At 50.9% G+C, this 23,848-nt stretch overlaps 1 protein-coding gene across 1 annotated transcript in view; it reads right to left on the minus strand.

The window, feature by feature from the left end:
• XKR6 (XK related 6) overlaps positions 1-23,848 on the minus strand; it is a 309,836-nt gene that overhangs the window by 97,630 nt on the left and 188,358 nt on the right. The gene's annotated exons all lie outside the window — the stretch shown is intronic.

The following is a 23,848-nucleotide window of genomic DNA, read 5'->3' on the forward strand; positions in this document are numbered from 1 at the left end:
AGTTGGGTATTCTGTTCCTTGCCACCAAATGTATCTTAAGTAACATGCCTTCCTCGAGACCAGGAGATAATGCGAGAGCTTCTGCCAGTCTGGCAGCAAAGCCTGGGTCCCAGTGATCATCTGATGCCCAAAGTCAATATTTCCCTTACCTCAGGTCAGAGTGCCCCTGCGCCTTTGACACACACAAAGAAATAAACCTGTTAACATAGTTTCCACCCAGCTATCATCATTATTGCCAACAATATTGATGAGTCGGGTCGGAGCAGATTATTACACCAAACCCACAGAGGAGGACAGGCTGGTGGGGTCAGCTCTTCCCTCCCCCTAAACAAAGCACACCAGCTGAAAGACGCAGGAATCAAAACAAAAGGAAAAAACCTCTACCCAGAGCTCATCTACTCGTGGTTGATGCAAGGGTGGGCCAGGGCACACGGCGGGTACTTGAAGTCCATCTCCAGAGGCCCTGCCTTCCTCCTGGGCCCCTTCCTCGGGGCCGCTCCCATTCCCTAGAGATAGAAGAGGTAAAACTCAGGCGAGAGCTGCAACCGACTGGAGAGGAGCTTGAGATCACAGAGGCAGAGGGCCGACTGGGCGTGCAGGGCCCAGAGCAAAGCTTCCGGGACTGGAAGCCTATGCCTGCCTTTTTCTGACGCTGCATCCAGGGACTAAAGTGCTCTCTGACTATTTCATTCGCCCAGGGAGCAGGGCAGCAAAGCCCTGTACCAATCAGGTCATGCCGGTTCCCTGTCTGCACCTCACTTGTGAAACATTTACGAAGAAGCTGCCTGGTTTAGCCCGCGATTCTTCCAGTTTACTCTCCTGATGCCTTGTCTGCTCAAACACCCTCAGTGGCTCCTGCTGTCTACAGAATTGAGCCCAACCTCTTTAGCCCAGTCCTCCACTCTATCATCCCTACCACACCACCCTTGTCTCCCACTTGGCTCTGATGCGTACCCAAAAGGCCAGAGGCTGGCCCAGGCAGTCAGGCAGGTGGGCAGCTCATGAAAAAACTGCTAACTACACCAAGGATTTCCTTGCTTCCCTCTTCCTCAGCTTGGCGCAGCCCACCACCTCCTGTCCTCAGCCCCCGCAGTTGCTCCACGGGCTTTCCCAAGAGTCTACCCGCAGGACGTAGCACATCTGTCTGGGCCGAGGTGCTGCTGGGAGCCCAGGGCGAGCCACAGGCCACACTGCTCATATCATGCAAAGGAATCAGGTCAGAGGGCCGCTGGCGCAGTGGGAAACAGCACCCTCGTCCACTGCGGCCTGGTGGGGCTCTCAGAGCTTGGGTTCTGTCGCTGTGCTCCCAGTGCTGAGGCACACCCGTTTACACGCGCAAGGAGCTCCAAGGGCCTGAAGGATTCATTCCTATTAAATTGCTGTCTAACGTTGTGTAAAGGGGTTTGTTAGCACAGACAAGGAGCCAGGCCCCAAATTACACCTCTCCGAGAAAGTCAATAGACGTAGGTTGGTCCTAGTCTGTAGCTTCTCGGCCTTTGGCAAACCGCTCCACAGTAAATCAATCAATCTCTCTCATTGTCCCTCTCCATGTAAAGAGATGGGGTCCAGTGGAAACAGCAGGAGCTTTGGAACAAGACAAACTTAGAGTCAAAATTGGTCCCGGTCATTCTACAAAATGCCTGACTGTCAAGGTCATCAAAAAGGAGAGAAGTCTGAGAAACTGTCACAGTCTGGAGGGGGACATGATGACTAAAAGCCATGTGGTGTCCTGGACAGGATCCTGGAACAGAAAAGGCCATTAAAGAAAACTAGGGTAATTTGAATAAAATAGGGACTTTAGTTATAATAACGTATCAATATTGGTCCATTAATTGCAACAAATCTTCCATCCTAATGTGAGGTGTTAATAACAGGAGAAACTGGCTACAGAGGACCCGCAGAACTCTCTGTAACAACTTCTCAGTAATTCTGTAAATCTCAACTGTTCTAAAATAAAATGTTTATTAATATATAATAATATTAACTGGTCCCAGGCACTTAATAGTGGTGTGACTTGGGGAAAATTATTTCCCTCCTCTAAGCTTCAGTTCCATATTTATGAAATGGGATAATAACATCCACTTCATGGGGTGCTGGAGCACATGTAAGACGCCCTCCCAACATAACGCCGAGCACACAGTTGGCATTCATTAAACATTCCTTTTTAAAATCCCAACCAAGAAATGTATTTATGATCCAATAATAACAAATATTAACTAGCGCATATTCAGAATTTCCCACTTTCCCAAAATGTCCTTTATAGCTTTTTAGGGGAGGGGGGCTCCAGTAGTCTAAAACAGTGGCCCCCTCCCATCTTTTTTTTCTTTCATGACATTGACGCAAAGTTAAACCAGACATTCCAGGAGGTCAAAGAACACAGGTTCCCACCACAGTGGCGGTACGAGTGAGGCCGAAATCTGGCTTGAGTGATGTGGCCGTTTTCCATTGATAACCCTCTGTTACGCTATGCCACGCCTACTACACGCTGGGCATCGTGTATAAGCACACTGTATACCATTGCCTCCACATTTCTCAGCAACTCTATCAAGTCAAGATTATTACCCTATTTGACAGATGAGAAAATTGAGGCTCAGAACAGTGAACAGACTTGCCGGAGTCCCATAGCAGTCACCAGGAGAGCTGAGATTTGAGCTCTGGCTCCAAACTCATGCTCCTTCCCATCCACCATAGTCCCTTCCGGGAGCCCCAACTTCCTGGGAGAGACTGACTTGGAAACAACCGTTACAACAAGACATGACAAAGTGCCATTACACAAGTAAGTGGGGGATGCCACAGGAACCAAGAGAAAGGACGCATGGACTCTCAGGGGAGACCAGCAAGGCTGCCCAGACTGGGGGCCCAGGCAGGGCCATGCGGGGAGATGGCATCCTGCCCTGCCACCACAGAGTGGGTGGGCATTTGCCAGAAGGGCACAGGTGCACAACAGATGAGACTGGAAAGCAGGTGGGCACCAGCCGAAGAGGGTCCTGAAAGTTTTCATTTATTCTTTTATTCGCTCATTCATTCGCTCATCATTCAAAAAATATTTAAGGAGCTTTTACTAAGTGCCAGGTCTGTCCTAGATGCTAAGGATTCAGCAGAGAACAAAAGGTACAAAGACACCTGGCCACGTGGAACTGACAGTCTAATGCAGAAGGAGACAATAAACAACTCAGTGACATAAATGGAGATACACGTTAGGGAGAAGAATACAGCAGAGAGGGACAGCCAATAGCTGGGGTCAGAGGGCTGGGATTTTCAGTAGATGGAAAGGCTTCATCGAGATATTTGAGTAAAGATCTGAAGGAGGGAGTGAGGGGGAGCTGGCGGTGAGAGTGGCAGAACACTCCAATGGAGGAAGTAGCCAAGGCAAAGGGTAGTGTGGCTGGAACCAAGAAAGTGCCCAGCCAAGGGTCCACTGAGGGCTGCACATGGCACCAGGGGAGCAACACAATATGCCCGTGGGTGTGCTGGAACAGGTCAGGATGTTCATGCCAGCACCGTGCTGCCAGCCTCGGGTCCATCAGCTGTGTTATTCTCATGCTCATTAAGGACCCTGGTGGGTAGAATTTGGAACATGGCAGCCAGGGCCTTGAAACCTCTATCAGAGCACATGGAGAAGGATCCTACCCACTTCAACTGTGCCTAGGGCCAGCCTGCAGGAGCTAGCCCTGGCCTGGCATTCCAGGCCCCAGGACTCCCATACCTCAACCCTGACTGCTGGCATGGGGACACTTGGCAAGGTAATGGCCCGAGCCTCTCTGGGATCTCTCATGCTGGGGGACTGCTGGGCAGGTAAATTTCAGCTGGCAAATTACTTAATCTCTCTGTGCCTCCTTTTTCTCATCTGTGAAATGGGGATGATAATGGCACCTATCTCATAAGGATTACATGACAATAAATGTAAATGTTCATAACACCATCTGCACATAGTAGGAGCTCAATAAAATGCATGTCTATCATTCTTAGTGCAGTTGTTACTGCTACTATTGTTGTCATTATCATTATGATTGACAGCAGCCCCAAACTACATTCTTGGTCTGCCTAAGAGTTTCCAGCATCACAAAGGAGAAAGAAAAGCTCAAGAAATGTCAACAACGGAAAAGATACCCATTTTCCCTCCACTTGTCTTCCACCCACCCACCCCAGCTCACGTGCCCCTCTCCACCTTCACTCCTTCTCCTCCAATCCAGTGCCCCCCTTGGCTCTGGATTAATCTTGGTTTTGATAGCCTTTCCCTGTAACTCATCTGTAAGCACACCAGCAGCCAATTCACTACCACAAACAAATACCTTTTGCCTCATATCAGGCCACTTCTAAGCAATTGCTGTAATAAATGTAAGTCCATCCTAATAATCCTCTGCACTTCCAGGACATCTTCCATCCAAAGCCTCGCTGACATCCCCTGGTCCCCAGGAAAGAGGTGGTACCTTGCTGAGTTGCACTATCTTGGCTTATAAGAGCCATCATACGTTTGTAGACCATCCTTACCCTCAGTTTGAAGATAAAAATGAGGCCTAGAAAGGGGAAGTGAATTTCCCAAGGTCACACAGCAGATTGGAGGCCAAGTTGAAGTGGGAACCTGGGTTTCCATTTTAACATGTATTAAGCATTTACCAGGCATTTAAACCTCACAGCGACCCTAAGGGGCAGGTACCATCAATACCTCTGTCTTATAGAGAAAGACATCAAGGCTCAGAGAAGTTAAAGAACCTGCGCAAGGTCTCCTGTTAGACGTAGGTAGATGCAGGAGGAGAAGGCTGAGAAGACTGACCTTATCCACCGTGTGGTTTTCTAGGAGTCTCTCGTCAAGAAGGAGGAGAGGAAAGGAGGGCTGCGGAACAGGAGGGAGACGAGGAGAAAGATTTACCCCAGCACTTCACAAAGGGAGGTCAAGGAATGTGGACTCCTAAAACCAAAGAGGTGATGCATCAGGAAACAAGGCTGTGTGTATATATCCGAGACATGTGCTCGTGGTCCCCAGCTGCCTATAAGGGCTCTGTCTGGGTCAGCCCAGCACAGGCAGGCTCCAGACAGCAAAGGACTGACTTCATACCAGCAATTTGTTGCCACAGATTCATTAAGAGAAACACTTAATATCTGGCCCCCTTTTCTGAAATTGCAGTGCCCAGATCTGGCCCCGGATCTGTGTTGCTGATGGGAACCACGTCATCCATTAATCCAGAACTAGTAGGGAGGGGAGCACCTCCCCTCAATTGGAATGGAAACCAGCGCCTGCATATTTATATGGATTCTCCACCCTTGCTTTGCAGAATGAATTAAACAAAAATCAAAACCTACTTCAGAGGGGTTCCTTAAGTAGTAAGGATTTGCTGTATGAAGTCCGGGGCTGCAGAAACACCTCTAGGGTCATCCACCCATGGCCCTGTCTTCCAGCCCACCCATACCCAAGCCATTCCTGGGGGGGGGGGGGGCACTCCCTGTGAGGCCAGCATCTGCTCACCTCCTCCAACATCCAGGCCTGCAGGACAGACCCCAATCCATCCCAGGTCACTGTGTGAAAACTCCGCTTTGTCCAAACACTCCTTTACTCCCACAGCAGACAGGCCTAACGGGCCAGAAGGGATCTGTCAGACTCTCCAGATCCATCGTAATCTGAGTGTTTAAAGGTCCCCAAATGCCCATTTAGACAATTCACATTTTCTAACAGCTAGTAAATACTCTGGGACCCGGTCAGCATTTTTAAAGGTCCTTAAATAGCTCATTTGCATAATCCATATTTTCAGAGCCCCTAAGCGTTTGTCCTACCTAGTAATCTCAATCTTTATAATGCGTGAGGCAGAAAAGGCTCCCAAGGAGTGTAGCAGCCCTCCACATCCCTTCTGGGAGAATTGATTCTGTTTTTAAAAATGACCACATTTTCAAAAGCAGGCTCAGGAGCTAACCACAAAAGGAAAATATTTAAAGGGAAGCTGTTAAGCTGTGTAAGCCTGCAAATGTTCTTTGCTTGAAGGCAGGAAGAATCCCCCACAGGCTCCCAAGAATCCTAATTACACACGGGGCCCCTGCAGACACTTCAGTTCGGGTTGGAGCCCTCCCGTTCTTCTTTCCCTTCAGTTCCCTCCTGGAGGCCATGAAGAACACGGGTTCACTTGAACATCTTTTCCAGCATCACTTCTCCAGTTTTAGTCTCAGCTCAAAGCCTTTCCTGGGGAAACGAAAGGCAGTTTTCTAGGAGAAATTTAGGTGTCAGGATTGTAGGCCATTCAGCACAGATCTGAGGGAAAGCCTTTGCCCGGTGGGCAACAGGAAAGTTAAGTCCTGCATTCACCCAAATAAAGCCCCAGAGGACAGCAAGAAAAAGCCCCTGTGAAATGAATCCAAGATGAGAAAGACCCACACTGCTGCCCCTGCACTCTCTTGGATGGAAAAATGACCTGTCCTGTTACCAAGAATATCCAAATCCCGAAACATCTACAACTGCAAGCAAAACATGGACCATCCTCCCTAACATAATGTTGAGCCAAAGAAGCCAGGCCTGAAAGAGTACATACTGTGTGACTCTGTCCCACAGACTTCTAGAACAGACAAGGCCAATCAACCATGAGAGAACCCAGGACTGTGGTTTCCCTGGGGACAGGGCTGGCAGGAAGAAGTGGGAGCACTTCTAAGGTGCTGATAATGGCTTGATCTAGGTGCTATTTACCTGGGTGTGTTCACTCCGGGAAAATGCACAGAGCTATACACTTTTTTTTTGAGGTAATGCAAACACCCTTAGTTCCAGTTTCAACTTCCCCACAGTTTCTCCCAGCATTGCTCTTGAATCCGCCCTGTGCTGCCCCTTTATTTGTACCTTCTGAGCATATCTGGGAAGCCCAACCATCTGTGAGAAGCGGTTTTCTTCCTTCGTCCAGATTTTTGATTTAGGAAAGGTCTGAGGGAGGAGAATATTTACAGTAACAAGGACGTCTCTAAATGGACTGGGGGCTTCTTTCCTGTTCTTTGCCCCTTAACTCACCACCTTAGAGAGGGCTACCAAGTGAGAGTAGGGTGTCTCTGGGGAAGTCGGCAGAGAAGCAGCCAGGTCTGGCAAAGACAGATGTCTCCCCATTGATCGTCTTTGAAGCTGAGAATGGGCACCAGGCCAGGTGGCTCTGGGTTTCTCCAGCCTCAGGCAGGCTGCAGGGCTGGCTGAACTTGAGACCCACAGTCTGGCCCTGCAGAGACTAGCTGAGCCCAGAACCAGAAGGAAGGAGAGGGTAGAGAAAGCTGGGGAGGAGGGTGGGGCAGGGAGATGAAGGGAGTGAGTGCCAGTGGGGGAAGGAGGGAGGAAGAAGGGGTAACACTGGCCTGGGCGGGCTGGGCGCTGGTGGGTGGAGGCGCAACAGTTCAGACCTAGGCTTCGCTCTAAATCTCTATTCTTTCTGACCGGGCGGTTATGGAGGGCAAAGATACTTCGACAGTCCGCCTCTGGCGGATCCTTGGCTAACAGCCGGCCCTTCCTGCCCCCTTCCCTTCCCCCCGCAGCCCACTGGCCCGGATGCAGCCCGCCCGATCTTCTACCCCTGGGGGCGCTGAGGGCTCCCCCCCCACTCCCCAGCCCCGGCCCTCAGTCCCGCGCGCCCTCCCCGGGGTGGGCACCTCCCCTGGGCGCCCCGGGCTGGCCGAGGGACGCGCGCTCCGGCGACGGGGAAGGGACGAGGAGTTCGACGAAGAGCCCGATTGCCGGGTGGGACCTTCCTCCGCCCCACCGCGTCCCCTTCACCCCCCGCCTGGGACAGGAAGAGTCTGAGCTCCAAGTGGCAGGGCAGCGCCGCGGCCGCGGGCAACGTCGCGCCCTGGGCTAGCGACCCGGGCGAGTGGGCGCGCGGGGCGTGGGCACCACGCTGGCTCCCGAGCTCCCATCACCCGCTCCGCACAGCGCTCCGTCGCCCTCGCCTGCTCCCGCCCGCCCCGTGTTGCCCGGGCTGTCATCGGGAAGTCCAGTCCGCGCCCCGAGAGCGCCGCCCGCGGGCCGGCGGCGGCTGCACCGAGCCCTGGCGGGGGCCTTCCGAGAGCCCCCACCTCCCTCGCCACCGCCGGGAGTGACGTCACCCCCCTGGAGCCCTCGCCCCTGCGCCGGAGTCTCCTGCAGCCGCGTCCGAGCTCCGCGGGCGCGTCCCTGCCTGCTCTCCACCCGCTCTCCGTCCCAGCCCGGCTCGAGCCGACGCATCTCTGCCCGCCACCGCCTCACCTCTTCCCGCGCCGAGCCGGAGCCGATCTAACCTCCTCTTCCTCTATTTTCCCAGTTCCTTCCTCGCTTCCACCTCCTCTCTGACCCTACAGCGCCCAAATCCTGAGCAAGTCACCTTTAGATGATAGATTGATAGATATCGATAAATGGATGGCTAGATATACAAAGATGATGTTATGGGTAATAAAAAGATATATATGCATGATAGATTGATACATATAGACAATAGAGATAGATAAATGATGGATATAGATAGATGAGAAAGAGAGAGAGAGATGATAGATGGATAGATGATAGATGGATGGATGGATACATATTTATAGACATATGCATATGGACTGAAGGGACAACCCAGGATCCCCATCTCGCCAGTATAGTACCCAGGCTTTCCTAACCTGCATTGTAGAAATGAAGCTGCAAGCTTCTAGCCACATAAGCTGTGAGGGGCTGTAAAGTGCTTTGAGCCCCTCTGTAAACGAACCACAACTGCAGCTTAGCCTGGACACCCAAGTGCTGCTTGCAGGTGGTTTGAGCACAGCTCCAATGCTGCCGGAATTCCCTGCCGGCATCACCAGATTAGTTCATCCATTCTTTCAACTAGCATCCACCGACCTGAAAGGAGCCACACACTGCTGGGTCCTGTTACCCAGAGACCAACAGGACCTGTGCCTGATCGCTAGGAGCTGACATTCTGGTGGGCATCAGACCCCACACAGTGACTCCGTGTGATAGGTGCCTCGGGAGAGATTAAGGATGGAGAATAACGAAACGCACAGGAAGGAAAGCATTTGACGTGGGTCTTGAAGACCCACGATGTGGGGGTTCCCGGGAGAAGGAAAGGCATTTCAGGCAGAGGCACCAGGATGTGCCCACAGGAGTGGAGGCCCCGATCCCTCCTGGGATGGGGAGTAGTCTGGTGGGACTGGATCACAGTGCCCTGAGGTGATGGTGGGTGCTAGGAATAGATCGTGCTCAGAGAAAAGAGGGTGGTCGAGGCCGGGTCGAGAGGGGCCCTGCCAACCAGCCTATTTCTTCTGTTCCTGTGTCCTCTGTTAGACCTGTCCCCGGGCACCTAAGGTGACATAGGGTGAACCCTCAGGCCTCTTGGCCAGATCTTCAAACTATGGACACGTGACAGCCCGAGAGTTAATCAGCCCTCCTACAGGAGGAGCTCAGATGTCAAAGCAGGCCCTCCATCTGTCCCACCTAGATCCCCCCACCCACCAGGGACAGCCTCCCCCGCAGGGTGACTCAGCTCCTGGCTCCCTTCCTGCCACCAGCTTAGCTGCCTAACCGGTTACCATAGCGATCCTGAGGAGCTGGCTTCACACCGCTCTTTCCTGATGAGAGCTGGATATCTAAATTACTCCTGAACTGATGCCCATGCCCAGCTGCTTACCTGCAGAGGTATTTGACAGGCACATCTCAGAGCTTTCCTCACCTGAGCAGCCTCGGGATGGGGACAGTGGTAGAGAGGGGGAGACCTGATGACAGATGCCTGCCTCGTGGGGACCCTAGGCTGGTATTTCTCTCCATAAGATTTGGGTCTCCAGAGGGAAAGGGACAAAGACTACGAAGGCAGGAGCTGAGAATTACCATCCGAGTTTGGTGTCTGAGGAAAAGCCAGGACTTTCCACTATTCCAGGTCATGACACATGTGTACCCTTCAAGAATACACTTGAGAGAGATTCATGCTTCTTTGTCAAGTGTTATCGTTCTCATCAAGATTACACACACACACACAGAGCACCAAAATACTCTTCCTGAAACATAGTCCCTTACTCTCCTGCCCCAAACCTTCAATAACTCCCCAGTGACAAGAAAGGAGACCCAAGCTCCCCACCCTGGCCTCAGCCTCCCTTTTAAATATCCCTCTCACGATCAAGCTAGTAACCATCCTTGCTGCCCTGACAGAGCCAATCACCCCTCCCCCATAGCCTCAGCAGATCACTTCCTGCTTCCTGAAGATTCCCCAGCCACCATGCTTGTCCCAAGCTGTCCCTCTGCCTGGGCCGCCTTCACTCCATGTCCACTTCCTCAAGTCGTCCTCACCCTCAAGGCTCAGCCCCACTCCTCAGGCCCTACCGCTTTCTTACCTCCAGTTAAAATTTCATCCCTCCCCCCTTCTTGTGGTATTTTTTGGAGCCCTATAGGAAGACAGAGTCTGCTATAAATTGTATAGACACAAGCGTATCTGTCATTCCCACAGCACATGGCCCCTGAAAGGCAGACACACAGTTTTGTTTATTTTGGTGTCCTTCTACCCCTCAGAGGGCCTAGCGTGGGGCCAAAATCAATGTGAATTGCATGGCACTGACTCCCCCTCCCCCGCCCCACTGGTTTTGAAGATCTTCACCAAAGGTAAATGAGGAGACTCTGGACGGGCGGTCATCCCACACTCACCCATAGAAGCCTCCATCCCCTGGTAAAGAGTCCGGGGCTACAAGAGCAGAGGGGCTGGATCCTTCTTCTGGACTTCTGAACCACCCATTAAACTGGCACTTCCTCCACCCCAGCTCTTCAGAGCTCAGCTGCCTGAAGGGAGGACTGCTGTGCCTTCTCCTCTGGGGAGGGAGACAGGGCTCCCCAGCATCAGCAAAGGCGGCAAGAGACTCAGGGACAGGCCGCTAAATGTGCAGATGGTGCTCCAGCTACACCCTGGCCAAGCAGCGTGGCAGCAGGCTCTGGCCTCCAGGACACGCTGGCTGAGGCTGCAGGCTGTAACTCCGACAGGCCCCAGCCGAGCCTGCAGACACGGCCCTTGGAGGCAAGGCTAACGCAGTTAATTGGTTGTAACCTTCAGCTAAGAGTATGAGCATTGATTGGGCACCCCTGAGGCTCAGAAACTGTGACCTCTGAGGATGCTTTACTTCCTTATAAGCTTGAACCCAGAAAAGAGAAATTCGATCAGAGGTCGTGGCGCTCACTTCCCAGCTGGGCTGAAGCAGGGCAGAAAGGCGGTGGGTTATAAATAGTGGAGCAGCAACCACGGAGAAATCAATGGCAAGGAGGGAAGATGGCGCTCTTCCCCTGGGCAGGGCAGGGCACGCCTCTCCAGGTAAGACCCAGGCCCAGTCAGAGCAGAAGACAGAAGACAAGTCACATTCCTGCTCACCCCAGGCGCAGTCCCCTCACCTGTGTCAGAAGGACTTGCATCTACCCTGCCTCCTGGAGCATGGGACTTACAGGGATGAGGGAACGTCAAGTAAAGGTCTCCGGAGTTGAGTTTGGGCTTTTGGTGGAGCCAAGGGGTGAAGCCCTTGACTGGCATTTATGGGCTGGTTTCTCAGGCCAACTTCATGCTTTTTTTCTAATATGAGGATTTAGAATATATTTTCAAGACCTTCAAAAAACATGCTCCCCCAAAACTTATTGTATGACCTTAAACGGGTCAGTTGACGTCTCTGTGTGTCAGTTTTCTCATCTATAAAATGGGGATAAAAAGGGTAATTATCTCATAGGATGCTGTGAGGATCTGAAGAGTTAATATATGGGAAGCGCTTAGAACAGCAGCTGGTACATAGCAGGTACCATCTAAGGGTGAGCTACTTATGACCGGGAGGCAATCTGCTGGGGGAAGGGAGGATTCAGGCTAATCTTTTACAAAGGGCCTCGGGGAGCCTATTGGACAAGGGCTTCTGGCTTTAAGACACATCAAGCCCTAGTCTCCCAGGCCTTAACCCACCTTCATACGACAGCACCCTTGGGGAGGAGACTCAGGGCCTCTCTTACAAACTCAGACTAGAGACTCTCTGTGTTCTAGGACACTGCAGTCCTGAAAGAAGACCCCACAGGGTCTCACAGGGGAAGGAAGAGTGAATAAAGAGCCCTGTCTTTCCTGTTCCTACAATCAGGTGGGTGAAAAAGTTGGACTTTCATTGTGATAAGGAAAAGAACAAAGTGTACAACTAAAGTGATGGACAGTTCAGAGTTTCTAGATGCTGTGGGCTTCCATTACACTCTGTCAGATTAAGGATGCTCTTAGTATACAAACTCATGGGCAGAGGCACTGCCTTGTTTAAGTAATGTTTTCCACTCTTAACATGAATATTAGTTGATAGTTATTTACTTCTTCAGAGCCCAGCACAATTTATAGTAGCTTCTAGCTTTCTGCCCCTATCAAGCAGAAAACAGCCCCTGCTCAAAGAGAGTAAGAGGAAGCTGTGATGAGGAGCCCAACATCACACAGGATCCCCAGAGCTCCAAAGTCCATGGAGACTTTATTGTCAAGCACATCAGAGTTCATGACTGCTATATCTTCTTGGTCCTGCTGTACTTTGTATTCCAAAGAATATCCAGAGTCTCAGATCTTCCCTCCGTGCTTTACTGCTTCATTCCACTGTGCTAAGACGGAACCAACCTGCAGAGATACCAATGTGATAAGACACAATCGCTGCCCCCAAGGAGCTCTCAGGGCAAGGCTATCTGCTTGAACTTGGCCTTGTTCCATACAGACCTCTTTCCTCCTGCCTGCCTCCCTCGCCACCATCATCGCTGGCTGGTACTGACTGACTGCTTCTGTGTTCCCGGACTGGACACTGCAGACAACAAAGAAAAGAAACAAAGCCACCACAGCCTTAAGGAGGCCACAGCCCACTGGGGAACTTTTCAAGGAATGTGACCAAAGCAGCCCCTGCGCTGGAAAGCTTGCAGTCTACAGGTGGTGTGTCCTGGACAGAACACCCCTCTTTGAAAGAGTCCAACCCTTCTCACTCATGTGATTAGGACGCGAAACAGACAGTAGGAGCCAAACCACAAGCAGGCTAGAAAAAGGCTCTGTAGAATAGCATTACCATAAGCACTCCTGGGAAAGGCTCACAGGTCATGACCAAGCCCGCTGTCCAGACGCAGTTACTGTGGCCATCGCCAGGAGGAGCTGCATCTTTAAATGTGGACGCAGGTATTTGCACTCTGTGTGCAGTGAACCCAAACTCCTTGCTGATAAGAAGTGGCCCAGTGGTCCCATTGGGTCCAAGGCAGAGGGTCCACCCCAAGTGGGAGGGCACATGACATTAGGCAAATGCCAGAAGTCAGGTCCTGGATGCCATGTATGGGACAAAGACTGTCAAAATGCCAACCTGAGTCATCGCTCAAAGGATGAAGCCGCAGTAGGAGCAGAGGAGAACTCATGAGCTTCCTCCCGTGTTATCTTCGTCAGTCCTTACAACTACAACTAAGCTTGATTATTCCCCTTTTACAGATGCAAAAAACCGAGGCTCAGAAGGGTTTTCTTGCCCAAGGCTCTGCAACTAAGTGATAGAAAGATAGCTTTATTCCTAAAGCTAGGGCTTTTTCAACTAGACCACGCAACCTACAAAAATAGAAGAGATCGTTTCCACTTCTATATTTGTTATTAATATTTTAATTAATCATGCACCTCTTAAACATCCTCAATGTCCTGGGGCCGCAGCTAGGGTCTCTAACCCAAGGCTCCTCCGATTGGGGCTCCTGCGCTCCCAGGCCCAGGAGAAAGACCTGCCCCTCCTCCCTTCCCTTTCCGTGCGCAGCCACGTTGGCGCTGACAGTACAGTTACCCCGCTGAGGCAATTTCAGCTCCAATTTGTTCAAACTCCAGACCAAAGGCTCAGCCTGAGCCTCTGATGTGCTGAACAAAACCCAGAGACAGGAACTTGTCTCAATCAGTGAGTCGGGCCGGTGGTGAGAAAGTGTTGGGGCGGGAAGGACCGATCACCCTCTGCGTGCGGTGTCCCCATTTCCCTCGGCTGCACAGCTCCCCGCAGTTCTGCCTTCGCCACCGCCTGGGGGCGCTGCTCTCAGACCCAGCGCGCACTAGAATCTCCTGCAGACTCCCACCCACCCCGCTCTGCCCCCGAGGTGGCTGGGGTGCCTCACAGGTCCCCGGAGGCATCTGATGCTGGTGGCCCAATAGGCCACACTTTGAAAAACACTGCAGGTGGCAGGGGGCGGGGTTCCTAGGCTGCGGCAGGTGAGTGGGTGGGGATTAATTGCTAAAGAGATTCTTTCCATCTTAGAATCTAAGATGGTTCCTTGGGGATGGGGGTGGTGGGAAGGGTCTATGCCTTCAGCATCTTTTACAGCCACTTTTCTTTCAGTTACCGTTTCCCAAAGCTCCCCTCTCGGTAAAGGCCCCGTCCTCCAGCTGAGAATGTCCCTCTGCCTCTGTGCCACCTGAGCAGCACTGTTCCCCTTCTAAGGTATGCGAGTCACTCTGGACCTTTCTTCATTACTGAGGCCCATCGTCTTTGCCCAGCTAGGTGGGGTGGGGAGGTGGGAGCATTTGCAGAAGGGGAACTTACAACCATACAAGGAGAACAGGGTGGGGAGAATCACGGTTGCAAAAGCACCTAGGAAAGTCCTCAAAACTGTATCTTCACCTACGTTACAACATACGCCTTACGGCATACAAAGACAGCCCTCAACCAAAGGCATTTTACACATTGGAAAGTGCATAAAAAACAACGTCCCGTTAACTTCCAATTTCCACTCTTCACTCCATAGAAGCACTTCAGGAATCCTTTCTCTCAGAGTTTTAAATGAAATGTTAATAAATTATTTTGCCTTGTTGCCGACAACATGCCTGTTAAGAAGGGTGTGTGTGTGTGTGTGTGTGTCTGATTTTCCATCCAAACGTTTACTCCTTTTCTGATTCCATGACTTTGGGTTGTTGACTCCTGTCCCCCTGCCCACCAGCCCCTGCCCAGCTGGGTGGCCTGGGACACGTTACCCAACCTCCAAGTCTGTTCCCTCATCAGCGAACTGGGGATATGACAGAACTCATGTTGTAGGGGTGCTCCATGGATTAAAGCTGGTAATCCAGGTAAAATGCTTAGTGAAGTGTCTGGCACATAATAAGCATTCAACAAACGGTAGCATGAATTTGTATGATTGTTATTAATGAACTCAAACATTGCTCCCTACCACGTATGTGGCTGTCCTCAGCTCCCCCCTCATGCCTTGATCCCACAAGGACTTCGTCCACTTCCATGCCATCACTATCACACCTCTGCCCAAGAGGCCAAATCGCCTAGACGTCTTTGAGGTACCCTCCCTCCCACATTTTGTCCACCTGCTGAAAGGGGCCTCTGCTGGTCCCCACAGCGGCCTAAGAGATGAGGATGAGAGTCTAGACTTGATGCTTCGTAAAGAGACAGTACAGATGAGCAGACGGCTGCAGAGGGTGGGAGTTGTGAGCCCCGAGAGCACGCAGCACTGGACTGTCCCTCCTTCCCCAGGGTTGCAGGCATGTCCTGAGTTGGGGTAGCAACTGTGGCTGGCCCAGCCACACAGTCACCACTAAGCTGGTCAAAGCTTGCTCCCTAATGTGGTTGTGTCTGAGTCCCTGTGGTTGCAGTAACTAAAGCCCACAGGAGGGGCCAAGGGGTCACATGTCCCCTGGAAGAGGGCTCTTACGTGAACAGGGAGAACAAGGTGCTCCCACCTGCTGTGAGCCACTTGAGCTGACTGGAGCGTGTCACATGGGGGTGAGACAGAATTTATTTCATCAGAAGTTCAAATGCCTGTGACAAATTTCCAGACACTTTTGTTCTGGGCTCATCTCCCAAACACACACCCGTCAGCTGGGACCCTGCACTCACCTCTGCCGGATTGATTTCTACTCGAATAAAAACTTCAATTCAGAGGTTACATTTGATGTCCCGGCTGCCTTTCAACACATTTTTACATAATCTGACTTTAGAGCCTTTTCTTTATAATATGCTTCTCTTCTAAAAGGAAGCGATACTTTGGTTGATGGAGTCTATTCAAAAACTGCCTATTGAAGACCTGCGAGGGCCAGCTAGGAGCTAGACACTTGGGGTGCAGGGAGGGGCTGGCGGGGGAGAGAAGGATGCCGCAGACACATCCTTTCCCTCCAGGAAGCTTAGAGTCAGGGCGGGGGCGGGGAGACGGAGATTCACACAACTACTGGGAACGCACCCAGGCTTGGTAAGCACTCTGAAAGAGGTGAACACAAATTGCTCCAGGAACAAAAGACTAATTCCCATGTTTGCATGAGCCTGTGATTGCAAGCTTGTGAATTCATGAGTTAGAATTTATGAATATACAATCATGGTGCGTGAAATAAAGCTCTTGATCTAATAATAATACTAATACACGCTAGATCGAGTGTGACCGGATGAGTAATTAGTGAAGCTCTGGGGTGTGATATTGTTATCCCCACTTGTAGAGGGAGGGATAGAAACTGCCTACGTCTATAAACAGCTGCGCTCTCCAGGATGGCAGCCTCTGGCCACACGGGGCTGGTGAGCACTGGAATTGTGGCTGGTCCAACTGAGATGTGCTGTGCATGTTAAAGCACACATCGGATATCAAAGACTTAATGCAAAAATTTTAAATATCTCATGAATAAATTTTACATTGATTACATGTTTAAAGGATAATATTTTTGATAGATTGGGGTAGATAAAACATCATTGTATATATGTTATTAAAATTAATTTCATCTACTTCTCTTTACTTTTTTTTTAAAAGATTTTATTTTTTCATTTTTCTCCCCAAAGCCCCCAGGTACATGGTTGTATATTCTTCGTTGTGGGTCCTTCTAGTTGTGGCATGTGGGACGCTGCCTCAGCATGGTTTGATGAGCAGTGCCATGTCCGCACCCAGGATTCGAACCAACGGAACAGTGGGCCGCCTGCAGCGGAGCGTGCCAACTTAACCACTCGGCCACGGGGCCAGCCCCCTTCTCTTTACTTTTTTGAATGTGGCTACCAGAATATGTAAAATCCCAAATGTGGTTCACATTTATGGTCCACATTTCTGTTGGCCAAGACAGATCTAGAATATTCCAATCATTTCATTGCTTAATCCTCATTGCAATTCTCCAAAGTATATATTAGCCCCATTTTAGAGATAAGCTAACCAAGGCTCAGAGAAGTGGTGCATTGGCCCCTGTCATACCACATTAGGCTTCAGCAACTCATTTGGGTCAGTGGCTCAAGGTCTCACCTGTTTCCTCACCTGTGACATGGAGTTCACACCCCTCTGATATGGTGCAGTAAGAACACAGGGAGAACAGGTACTCGGCTGCCAAGTGGGTACAGTCATGGTTAGATCATGCATCCTAAAAATCACCCCTCCATCCAGTGCCTTCTACTTTCAAAGGCCACAGTTATAGCTCCTGAGGCTGGACTGGGAGCCCCCTGCTCCCTGGTGCCATCCCCGGGCCTGGCATCATCTGCCTGCTCCCCATGCCCCTGTAGCATTGTGCCCCCTCAGTGGCTGTCACCCGCACAATGTGAGCGGCTCCTGAGGACAGAGGCGCCTCTTCCTTTCCACGTGCCCTGTGCCTGATGCCGCAGTCCCTGAACAGGCAATGCTCAAATGATCGCTTAATCAATTCTCTCTCTGAAATGAAATGAGGACTGGGCTTCTGCACAGCCATGCTTCTTTTTAAAAAAAAAAATAATAGACTTTATTTTTTAAAGCAGTTTTAGGTTGACAGCAAAATTGAGTGGAAGGTACAGAGAGTTCTTCACACACACAGCCTCCCCCACTGTCAACAGCCCCAACATGCGGAGGGTTACATGTGATACAACCAAAGAACCGACACCTACACATCATTATCAGCCAGAGTCCATGGTGTACATTAGAGTCCACTCGAGTCGTCACTAAGGGTTGTACGTTCTGTGGGTTTGGACAAATGGATAATGACATGTGCCCACCAATACAGTATCATGCAGAACAGTTTCACAACCCTAAAAACCCTCTGTACTCTGCCTGTTCATCCCTCCCTCCCCGCTAATCCCTGCTAACCACTTTTCATTGTCTCCATAGTGTCGCCTTTTCCAGAATATCATACGGTTGGAATCATACAGTATGTAGCCATTTCAGATTAGCCGCTTTTACCTAGTAATATGCATTTAAGTTTCCTCCATGTCTTTTCATGGCTTGATAGCCCATTTCTTTTTAGTGCTGAATAATATTCCATTGTCTGGATGTACCACAGTTTGTTTATCCATTCACCTACTGAAGGACATCTTGGTTGCTTCCAAGTTTTGGCAATTATGAATAAAGCTGCTACAAACATCCATGTGCCGGTTTTTGTGTGAACATAAATTTTCAGCTCCTTTGTGTAAATGCCAAGGAGCACAGTTGCTCGATCGTATGGTAAGAGTGTGTTTAGTTTTGTAGGAAACTGCCAAACTGTCCTCCGAAGTGTCTGCACCATTTTGTATTCCCACCAGCAATGAGTGAGAGACCACACTACAGACGGTCCCCGACTCATGATGGTTCTACTTATGATTTCTCTACTTTACAATGGTGCGAAAGTCATACATGTTCAGTAGAAACTGTACTTTGAATTTTGAATTTTGATCTTTCCCGGGCTATCGATTTGCAGTACGATCTTCTCTCGTGATTCTGAGCAGCGGCCGCAGCTCCCAGTCAGCCACCCGATCAGGAAAGTGAACAGCCGATACACTTACAACCATCCTGTACCCACGCAGCCATTCTGTTTGTCACTTTCAGTACAGTATTCAATGAATTACATGAGACACTCAACACTTTAATACAAAATAGGCTTTGTATTAGATGATTTTGCCCAACAGTAGACTAACGTAAGTGTTCTGAGCACGTTTAAGGTAGGCTAGGCTAAGCTTTGATGTTCAGTAGGTTGGGTGTATTAAATGCATTTCCAACCTACAATGGGTTTACCGGGACTTAACCCCAATTTCAATGAGCTCATACCATGTTATTCTTGTTTTTAGGAGCTCCACCTTTGTGCCCCTTGCCAATGAAGCCCAGACCCCAGCTGTCCAATCTTCCTGGGGCTCCTGCAGGTAGCATTTGACTCTCAGTGTACACACCATTGCTCCTTAATAATAATTATGCTAATGGAAAGCACTTACTATCAGTGCTGGGCACTGGGCAAAGCCCTTCCTGTGTGTAACCCCATTAATCCTCACAGCAACCCTACGGGGGGTACTATCGTTATCGCCATTTACCCATGTGGGAACTGAGGTTCCAACATGTTCAGTGACTCACTCAAGGTCACACTGCTGGTGGGTGGTAGAGGTGGGATTTGAACCCTCTGTGGGTGAGCCCTGGGCTGGGCTGTCCCTGGTACATGTCTCTCCAACCTACTCAGCTCTGAGTTCCTTAAGAGCCAGGGCCACACCTCACTCACCCCATCTGGTGATGCCCCCGCACCTGGTGCCACCCCAGCGGCCATCAGTGAATTCTGGCTGAGCCCTCAATGACCCTCCCAGTCCTGTGTCATGGGCAGTGCTCTTTCCTCCAAGAAAGAGCCATTCCCAAGAAACCCATCTTCTCTCTCTGCCACCCTCTCCAGGCCCCTGCACCCTCCCAGCCCCAAGTTTCCTTCTGGGCTGATGACTCACAAGTCTCACACCCAACCTGTCCTTGTGTGAGGACCTCCATCTCGCTTTTCCCTTCTGAACATAGTCAGCACTTCTGCCTTTAGGAGGCCCTCCCCTCATATTCACTGTTACGGACTGAATGTTTGTGTCCCCCCCAAATTCGTGTGCTGAAGCCCTAACCCCCAATGAGATGGGATTTGGAGGTGGGGTTTAGAGGGTGATTGGGGTTAGATGAGGTCATGAGGATGGGGCTCCCATGATGGAATTACAGCCCTTATAAAGAGGTGAAGGGACCAGAGCTTGCTGTCTCCACCAAATGAGGACACAACAAGAAGGCAGCTGTCTGTCAAGTAGGAAGGTCCTCACCTGAACCCAACCACACTGGCACCCTGATCTCAGACTTCCAGCCTCCAGAACCCTGAGAAATAAATGGCTGCTGTTTAAGCTGCCCAGTCTGTGGTATTTGTTACAGCAGCCCGAACGGTCTGAGACATTCACCATGTCAAAGAAAGGACCTCGTTGTCTCCCCTAGCCAAGCCAACCATCCCCATTTCCTCATCTCAGTGGTATGTCCGTTTGTCCTTCTGCCAGTCCCCTGAAACCTCCTCTCTCTTACTCAGATTCTTACCTTTACCTTTCAATTTTCCCTTCAAAACTTCTCTTAGACTAATCCTTTCCTTCCCATCCTTGCCTCACTATGCTGATTCAAGCTATTTTCCATCCACTTTAGAACAATTGTTATAGTCTACCTGGTCTTCAGACCTCTATTCTCCTTCTATCCCATCCATCCTACACACAAACCTGCAACAATAATAGTACCAAACCTGTGAGTCAGAGAGATATTCCTGAGGGGGCGGGGGTACGGCTCAGTCAATGTCCTTGTGGCTGTAAGGACACAGGCCCAGCCCAGCCTCCTGTTGGGCAAGGGTGAGGCACCTCCTGTGAGGGGCATCGGAAGACTCATGGCACAGCGCTAACCAGCCAAATCAACCATCTCCTAGGCACGGAGGGTGGGGATGGTGTAAAATGAAACCTCCCTACTTTGGTACCCTCATCTGAAAGCCCCCAATGGGAAGACCAGCCAGAAGGGCTCCCTTCGGATCCATCATGTTGCTATCACTTAACAGATGTGAACCACGGGCCAGGCCTGTGGGAAGTGCTCTAGGTGCTGTCTCATTTAATTATTACAAGAATCCTAAAAAGTAGGTGGTTTTGTTACCACCTTAAAGCTTAGGCAACTGAGGCCCAGGGAGGTCGCACAGCTAGTAGAAGGCAGTTGGTAGAGGGGACACCAAGAGGCCATCTCCCCGGCTAACAGTGAATTCCTTCTCTAATTGCCCCTCCCCCCATCACAGGGGTGGGCTCTGCCATCTTCTGTTCATCGGACCACAGACAGACTCCTGACTGGAGCTGGGCCAACCAGAAGTCCTTCCTCAGACCCCATTCTCTCACCAGAAGAGCTCCTGGCCATCAGAGGCCATCAATTGAGACCATCGGAGTTTGGTATTGGGAGGGAATCTGCAGAGATTGAGAGGGGGGTGGGTGGAGAGAAGTGCCTGTGATCCTTGGGACTCCCACCTCCTGATCCGCCATGATCTCGAGGCTCAGCTGCACTCCTGCCTGGGTCTCATGCGGCATCTCCAATGCGCTATGCCAGCTCAGTGGGTTTCTGTCACATCTAAAATGCTGCTAAGCAATAAGGTCTGACTACATACAGCCCTGGGGCTGCAAGGACAAGGGTAGCCCCCAGGGGCTCCACAGGGGAAAAGACCACTCCATTCTACCCCTGCCATGAAGGTGGGCCACGAGAACAGAACAATGAGGCCACGAGGGTCCAGGAGATGAGCCCAGAAAAGCAGAGACCCAGGGACACCCAGCCGCTGTCTGTTGGCAGCTGAAGGGCTGCCATACACGGAAGGGAGATTCACCCTGAGCTGGGCCAGGGAGAGAGGGCCAGCGGGTGCAGGTGTCCTGGAGGTCGATTTTGGTATGTTAGAGAGGACCTCACTGGAAAGTTCGGACTCAGCTCCAGAGCCACCTCTTCCTCCAAACCTCCCTAACTCCCCTGGCTAACACGAACCTCACATGTGAAACAAGGACTTCGTTCACACTTTCCAGTCGATACAGCTCACTTTTTCTACTCAACATTCTAGCAATGGACTATACAACTCTTCACTCTGAACTAGACTGGAAAGTATGGAGGCAGAATCCAAAGCACCTGACCCAGTCTCCAGTCTGTAAACAGAAAGTCTGGCAGAATGTTTGTTGAATGAGTGCACCCCAGGACCCCCAGCAGGCAGCCTGTGCCCTGCCATGGCTGTGCCCCCACCCAGGGCTTCCGAGAGAGGGCTCCCATGGCACAGGAGACGGGGCTGACCACGAGGTCCCTCACAACTCCTGAATTCCAGGGTGCTGGTGCCCCTCTAGGAGAAACTTGCCTTTGCTCATCTAGTTTTTCCTCTGCTTCCTCCACAAGTTGGCACTAGACGCAGGGCTGAGAGCCAGATTAGCAATGAAAGCTGTCAAAAAATATCTCCCCTCCAGAAAAAGCAAAGGAAAACAACATCTTGGTGGGTTTTTCCAGGGTAAGAAAAAGTGAAATAGTCTCTTTCTGCCTTCTATGTGTTGCCCTAAAATGGCAGTTTTGCAGAACTAAAACATATTTTTCCTGAGCAAAGCTGTTTGTGGTGTGAAAGATGGAGTACGTGTGCTGAGCACAAAGATACAAATTGGCCCGAGGCTCAGCTACGCACGCTATTTTTGCAGGAGTTTAGATTGGGGAGGAAGGGGTTGAGGAAGGAAAAAATAAAATCTTTGTTTTGTGAAAATGGAAAAAAAACGTTGGCCTGGATCAAATTCAAACCTGGCATCTGGTACGAAGGAGGCCTGTGATAGAGACGCGCTGGGCGAAGCAAGGGATGTCGAGAGGACAAGCACCCTTTCTGCTCTCTCCAGGCTCTCCGGAGAAGGTGCAGGCTCACTCCCACAGAAGGATGGCTTGGCACCTGGGGCCATCTGCAGACTGGAGCACCCAGGGTCTGCTCTGGAGCCTGGCCAGGCATCCCTCTGAGCCCTACCTCACAAAGCTCTTGAGAAGATTGAAGGAAATAACACCTATAAAGGTGTTAGCATGAGCCCTGGCCCCTAGTGAACACTGAGGATGGTGGTGGCTTTGCTGGTGATGGTGATGGTGTGATGGTGGTGGTGGTGGTGCCGATAGTGATGATGATGATGATGATGATGAAGATGATCATGATGATACTGATAAGTGATGGTGATGATGATGATGGTGGTGGTGATGACAATGATGGTAGTAGTGAGGACAGTGATGATCATGATGGTAATGATGGTGACGGTGAATATGATGGTGATGGTGATGAAGATAATCATGATGGTGATGGTGACGGTAGCGGAGATGATAATGAGGATAATCATGATGATAATGATGGTGATGGTGATGATGATGATGGCTCCTGCCTCCCCCACTGTGGGCACTGCTCCATAGCCCCTTCTTCCCCTCACAGCTCTACCAGCCCCTCAGACTCAGAAAGGACCTGCCTCAAAGTCTACTTGGACCAGAGTTGCTCGAAGAGTAGTCTGAGAACCACCTGCCACCGAAAGCTCCCTGGATGTGTGTGAATTGTGCAGATCCCCAGGCCCACCTGACAGCCTCAGACTGTGACTCCTGGGAGAGGCCTGGGAATATACATTTTAAACAAGGTCCCCGAGTATTCTTTTCTTTTTTTTTTTTTGAGGAAGAGTAGCCCTGAGCTAACTGCTGCCAGTCCTCCTCTTTTTGCTAAGGAAGACTGGCCCTGAGCTAACATCCGTGCCCATCTTCCTCTACTTTATACGTGGGACGCCTACCACAGCATGCCTTGCCAAGTGGTGCCACTTCCACACCTGGGATCTGAACCAGCGAACCCCAGGCCGCCGAAGCAGAATGTGCGCACTTAACCACTGCAACCCCGGGCCGGTCCCTCCCCCGGTATTCTTATGTACACAGAGGTGGTGAAGCACCCATGGAGTCCAACTCCCCCATTTTACAAATGAGGAGGGCTGGAGAGGAACAGGTCAGCCGGCCAGCGATGGCCGAGCCAGGACTAGACCCTGATTCTCAAAGTCCACGAGCAGCGTGCTTGTCACCCTAGCACGGCCTGTCATTTATTCAACAGTGATGTGTTGAGTGCCAGCTGTCTGCAGAGCACTGTCCACGATCAAAACCAAATCAGAGAAACTGCGTGCCCTCAACAAGCACACACCTGGATGGGGGAAAGAAGAAGATGGGAAAGTGGTGAGCGCCACGTGAGAGGGACAGAGGAGGCTGCGTGGG

Source organism: Equus caballus, chromosome 2 (genome assembly GCF_041296265.1).
Source record: "Equus caballus isolate H_3958 breed thoroughbred chromosome 2, TB-T2T, whole genome shotgun sequence".
Taxonomy (NCBI): Eukaryota; Metazoa; Chordata; class Mammalia; order Perissodactyla; family Equidae; genus Equus; species Equus caballus.